Source organism: Fukomys damarensis, unplaced genomic scaffold (genome assembly GCF_012274545.1).
Source record: "Fukomys damarensis isolate Sample0158 unplaced genomic scaffold, DMR_v1.0_HiC HiC_scaffold_26, whole genome shotgun sequence".
In the NCBI taxonomy this organism is placed as follows: Eukaryota; Metazoa; Chordata; class Mammalia; order Rodentia; family Bathyergidae; genus Fukomys; species Fukomys damarensis.
In genome coordinates this window covers 10,587,938-10,594,902 of record NW_022900938.1, presented here as the reverse complement: position 1 = coordinate 10,594,902, position 6,965 = coordinate 10,587,938, and positions in this window count along the sequence as shown.

Sequence of the window (6,965 nt, the reverse complement as noted above, 5' to 3'; positions counted from 1 at the left end):
TAATAACTCTTATCCTCCTGTGTACACTTGGCAATGGTAGAAATGAAAAAGGTTCTACTAATACTTTCCAAACAGCTTTTTCTCTGGACTAGAATAAATCTTGGAGTATCTTGGAGGTCTTGGATGCTAATGAAAGCTTCCATTTATTTTGATACAAAGAAAACTAAAACATCATTTTATAGCTTTGCATGTGTTTTTAAATCACTCTCCTTGCTGTTGCTTTTGTTGGTTAAAAGTAAATTTTAACTCTGAAATGATCCTGGTCTTATCCTTTGAGAAATCGAAGTGGCTTTTTACTCCGATTCTCAAATTTTAAATGCCTGAAGTAAAATTTGGTGGAATTGATTTAAAGTTATGAGTTGATTGCTGATTTTCCCATGTATTTTGCAGGATATTTCCTATCTAACACAGGTACCTGTCCACCATCCTGGGAATAATTTTTGAGGATCCACATTTCTTTTTACATTCAAACCTGTCCCTTATAATTTTCTTACTTAGATTCCCTCCATATTTGATCAAATGTTCCTTCTTTTCATACATATGCTAAGCTAGAATGGAATTTTTGTGTAAGCAAAAAAAAAAAACCTCTGATGCAGGAGAATAGAATGATATTATAATTCTAAGATGAACATAAATTTCTATAACATAATATGTATCTAATGTCACATATATTGATTCTCAGTCACTAACCATTTTCTTTTAAACTTTATGCTTTGTCTTTCTTTTCTTCAGAGGGTTACTAAATATATAATTCATTAACACAAATATAACTCCAGTGCTAATGTTAATTAAAAAATCCAGTCACATGGAAGAAACACAAGTTATAAAACAAGATTTTATCACCACACAACTTTTTTTTTCCTCATTGAGTTTATTGGTACATTTTAGGTATACAGTACAGTTACATTCATCATTGGGATCTTGTGCCTTTACATGACAGGTCTTGGTTCTCACTTTTTCCCCTGTCCCTGCCCTCCCTTCACCCTCTCCTCCCATCCCCATTTACAAACACTTTATTTCCACCTTTTCATTTTCTCATATTTTTTTCTTTTCCCTTATTACCTTTCCCCTACCCTTCCCACTTTAAATATTTCTACAGAGAATATACCGTCTGATAAGAACAGTTCACTTGAAAATCTTTTAATTATATATAATGTCTAAATTTTTCTGAATCAACACTTGTCAACATTCCAGGACTTTAAACAACTCTTGTCCTTGCTTTCTGTTCTTTACAAAGGTTTTGAGATTTTTGTTATGTTTTTAGTATACGTCTGTGATACATATTTATATTAATCTTGGAAATTCACCTGTATATTTATCATTTTTATCACTTTTACATCTGTCTACCCTCGCTATTTTCCTATCCCCCACACCCAGATGTCCTTTCATTTGCACAAAGTCTACCTCCTTATTCATCGAATGTTGACTTCTCAGAGCTGCTCATTCTTTCTTCTGAGTAATACTGTTGCAAGCATCTTGGAGGGGCTGCCTCTGGGCTGCATCCACCTCACCTGGGACCTTATGTGCAATCCAAATTCTGTGCTTCTCTCCAATGAGCAGAACCAGAAACACCGGTGATGCATTCAGCAATTGGTATTTTAACAAGTCCTTTAGGAGATACTGACACAAGCTCAAGCTTAACCAGCACTGCCTTCTGAACTCTGGGTCATCTCTGCTTTGTGTCTCTTGGGCCCCTTTGGCTACATGACGAAGCCTACGGACTTTGGACAGACTGATGTTTTTACACATCCAAAACAAAATACATACATTACTAAGGAAACAGGTTTCCATGAGCCAAAAATCAAAACCAAATTTGTGATGCAATAATTCATGTGTTTCTTCAGTAACTCATGTAGCTAAGAAGATGCATGGGAGGATCTAATAACTGCTGCAGTTATCTTTGCTGATGATCAAAAGTTATGTCCAGGTACCTACAACAATCACAGCGTGACAAGACTCTACCTGTGATTCACACTAGTGACAAATTCACAAGTATTAATTGCACTATTGTGGTCTGTGCCTATATTCACACTGGGAAGAGATATTGAATTTCAGCCAATGGTTAATGTGAATGAAGGCATGAGATCTTCTTCCATCCAAGTTCATGGATCTTCTGATATCTATCCACAAACCCTTAGGGGAAAAGCACTCTTGCGAGACATTCACTCACTCATACATGGTTTTCAGCCCATCTGAAAAGTGCCTATCGTGTAATCTGATAAACATGATACACTGTAAAACAACCTAAGAGACAGGATGTGAATCAGATGTGCTTGGGAAGACAGAATGAATTGTTCTCCCCGAGGGCACCTCATCGTCCAACACCTGTGACAGTGAAAGCATCGCCAGTCCAGGAGTTTACTGGAAATTGCTAACAATGCTACAGAATTTCCTCCCTCGTCATACGAAGGCTTCATAGTCACTGTAGCTTTTAATCTCTTTCCACATGCTTTGCAGTCTCTGATTGTCAAGTTATGTGTTGCCCCCTCTCAATTCTTTAGAACCTCATAGAAACGGTATGTTTGGATGCCAGCGCCCCTTGAGGAAAAGGATATTTGAAAATCACAAAAACAAGTGGAGGTCATGGAGCACAGCCCAGGCAATGACTCTGCTCAGTTCTGTGTTCTGGCCTTGATGGGATGGTCATGGCTTCAGAGAGGCACACAGTGACTTGGCTGCCATCTGAGATAGTCAAATGTGATAGTTTGATGGAAAAGACAAAAACGAAAAAGATTTTTTTTTCAATTTCAGTCACCATGGATAGAAACAGGAAATAATTCGAGTTTAAAAGATGAACTACTGTCATCGTGAGACAGAAGATACAATAGACGGTTGGAAAAGAAAAACATCTATATTTTGTACCTGGGAATTTGTACAGTAGAAATTCTTGCCAATGCTCAGCAGCCATTATTTTAAAATCATGTCTTTGTTTTGTAGCTCTTTTTATCTACCAGATTATTTTTTTCAAACTCTGCTTCGCAAGCAGCCATAGGAAGTCCTCTGGAGGGTGTCGTCCACTCTTCCATGCTGTCTCTTACTGGTGTGCAAGGTGTGAAAACCTGACAAGGGGACCAATTTCTGGCCTTAACTTTATAATTTGGCAACAGTGACACTGACATACAAATTTGCAGAAGCTATGCTTTACTATCAGTTGAGGCTTACATTTTTCTTTTGATCCGGATACATTCTTGATTGATGAGAGAAAAGGAACATCTCTTGTCAAGCTCTCATGCTGTATGGGAGAAAGTGTAGTAAAGGAAAGAAGGACACAGCTAATTCAGAAGGCAGGTGGCAGAGAAGGAGAGTGAGCTCTTGCAGATGGTTCGGCCGTCAGGGAGTCAGATGCCAACGGGGAGGATCCACAGAGTGGGAGGAACCCGTGGGCATTGCACCATACCTGGTCTGTGTGTCTGCAAAAAGCTAGAGGTAGCACGAATTAACCAAACTACTTTGGCTTTGCAAAGTGCCAAGTTATGCCCCACTAGCTTTCTGCAGGGGTGCAGATACGTTGGCGAGCAGCTGCACACGGTAAATTCAAGAATGACGGCAAATAAGTAAGTGGGTCTTGCGTGGGGCAGAACTGATGCAATTTTTATAGGAACCAGAGGAAGGACAGTAGTGTTTTCCGAGTTTCTGTACTGCATGAAATATGTGTGCTGTGCTCGGTGAGACAGAGGCAGACAGAAGATGAGCTTCCACAGTTTGTGTGTGGGAGGAAGCAGGGCCATCTCTGAGTGCTGTGAGTCTTCGAGAGAATCAGTGTTTCCAGAGAAAGAAAAACTGACCCTCAACTTGGATGCTTAATAAAATGCATAATACAACAACAAGAAAACCAAGATAGTATTCTTTTAATGCCAGGAAATAAAGCATTTGAAATGATATTTAGAACAAGGGAGCTGAACCTAAAAACATTTCAGTGGAAGAAGCTAAGGATTTTGGAGGAACTGTGCAGTTTCATTTAGCAAATCAAAGATAAGGTTCCTTTGATAAGTGTCCCACGCATCACAGAGCCATGCATGGGCAAAGTATTAGCTGTTTTCATAGATGTTGGCTAAAATGATGATGTTGTAACCGGTTGTAAATAACAGGTAAATGTGAGGTTTAATAGACATAATAAAAGCATGACTTTTTTTATGTGAGAAACCCAAACCATAAATAAAGAGGCAAAATAAAAGATAGATAATAGGCAGACAGATCTTTTGCAAATGGGAGAGGGACCAAGAGACAGAGGGAGGAGAAAGGGAAGGGGTGAGTAATGAGAAAAGAAAAAATGCGGATGTGCTACATACATGTACTAATTCCTCGGGATGAATGCAGTGGCTGAGTAATGTAAACAGGCACTAATAAAATTAAGAATTTTAAAATATGCATTATAAGAGCATGAGATGATCTATGACGAAAAAGAAAACTGAACTATTTAATCTGAACTTTTCAACTGGGGACAGAAAGGACTAACTGAAATGAATATGGGAACGTCTTCAGTACTAAAACCAGTGTACTTTTGTCTAGCACAAACACTCAAGCTCCTCCCTTTATCTTTGAGGCCTGATGCAAGAGTTCAAATGGAAGCCATTTATTGGAATATTTCAAACTATAAAGACAGTCACAAAGCAAATAACTTTCTACTTTTGTCCTTATCAATAAAAATTATCACCAAAAATTAGTTTCAAACTGAGAATTCTAAGAAATCATAGCATGCTTAGAGTCATGTGCATGAACTTACAGCCTTAGGCCTCCAGAAAACCCCTTGGTCCTCCTTGCACTAGTGCAGCCCCTCGTGTGTGTACAGACACACTCCAGCCTGCAAAGCTGAGTTGTGCTCACCTTTTGGTCCAAAGTCTGCGATGGCCACCCCTTCAAACTAAGAGTAGATGCAGAACAGGTGTGGTCCATCATCAGAGAGGAGAATGGGGTGAAAACATGCATGAGGTTCAGGGTATGAGTAAGAGCCATTTGGGTTAGAATCTCTGGAGTCCCCATGGCCTAGGACATGACTCCAAGTGCAGATGTGAGCTCTGGGTAGACGTCTGTCCTTGCCTTGGATAACTCCTCATCATAAAGAGAGGTCAAACTATAATAAGACCAGAGTTGGTATCTGAAATGCAGATCCCAACACAAAGAGGCTCTTTCTTTTCAGAGGCCCGAGGTTAGGACCGTAAATGTTCACCTGCTGCTGATTCTGGAACAGCCAGCATCACTCCTAGCCTGCTAAGCCAGCTTTCCCGAGGTCACCCTGAACATATGGTCTCATGCTGGAGAACAAACTGCGGCATGGAAAAGCTTGTACTATAGACCTGGGTCAAACAGGGGTTTTCTTTTGCTTTTTTTTTGTTCATTTTGTTTTTGTTTTTTTGTTGTTGCTGAGAGAGATGTTTTTATATACTCTGAGGTAATGATCATTTCAATATTAGCTGAGTTCAGGCAAAGTTGTTTATTATCTCACCGCATTAAAAAAAAGAAAAGGAAAGAAAGAAAAAAAGAAAGTCCCTGGTGTTTGAGTTGAAATGAGTTGCTCGCTCACTGGGTGTATCTTGCTCTTGTGGAGCATGGGATGTGCAGCCAGAAGTGCACACTTTGTCAAACTCTCTGAAGCCAGCAGATGTGTGGTGAGTGGTGTGGTGTCCTGAAGGACACACGCTATGTGGACGTGATGAGACAGCGGTGACCTCCTGTCTTGCTGTTTATCTGTTTTCACCCTCTGTCCCCTGTATGCAGTAAGCTGAGGTCGTAGAGTGTTTACAACACTTTTGGAGAAGTGCATGAGACTTGATCCAAGGGAGGAGCTGTCCCTGGGTCATCTGAGACATTTTGATACAGGCTTTAATTGGAACACAGAGAATTTCATTTTGAAATTGGGAGCAATGATACCAGATTTAGTTCAGCTCAGTTTTAATAAGTACATCTGCTTATGTGAGCTGTGCTGTAAAATTACTTTTGTAGTGTGAATTGTTGCTTTCATAGATTCAAAACAAAGTTGCATAGTGCAAAGGATTCAGTTCAGAGGTGAGTTGGAAAGTAAGTGGAAAGAATATGTTATAAAATACCACTTAAGTCATAAAATGCTCAAGGTGGAATTTCACTTTAAGCTATATTGTTCCTAGTGTTATGCGTTTCAAATGGCATATCCTCAAGTCAATTGGTGGGCAGAAATTTGTGTAATAATCTAATCTGTTTTAAGATAATGTCGTTAGCTCAATGATGTGGAAGTGTCATTAGTAATATGTATATAGCACGTAATGATTTTTCACCAAGTGATAAAACCTCAGAACTGACAGTCTGACAGCATACTGTGTAGCTTCTGTTCTGTTCTAACACTAAGTGTTTTTACTTCTACCTCTGAATAGCTTGAAATAGTGTATTTGGTTTGTTTCAGATTTTTAAAAAAATGTGTGGACTTTGCGCGTATACTATCCTTATGCTTTTTTTTATTATACTGGGTATCAATTTTAGCATAATACGTTGATTTTTTTTTATTGAATGTATAGTCTAATTACATCTAATGCTTTGGCCAGTTTTATAGATAAGCATATTTGACTACTATTGACTACTAAAATTTTTTTTTGTATTTTAATTGTGATTATATTGCTATCAGCATGGTACTTAACTCAGAAGTAAATGTCCAAATGATCCAAAAGTTCTTCATGGACCATTATGATATTCTTATTTTTCTCCCGTGTTCCAGGTTAATATTTATATTGGTACCTTCTCAGGTTTATTTCTTGAGTTTATATTATGGTTTTAAATAATTACTTATGTAATAAATGGTACCATGGGGATACTTTAGGAGCTATATTTTCATAGTAGGTTAAATATCTCATGATTTCTGTGATATGGAAAACCCAAAATATAATTTTTTGAGCAAATAAAAGATAGATGATAGGAAACAAGATAGAGTTGATGGGTTTGAGAGGGGGCTGTATATACAGGGGTAAGAAGGGAGAAAAATAGAGAAGGGAGTATATATA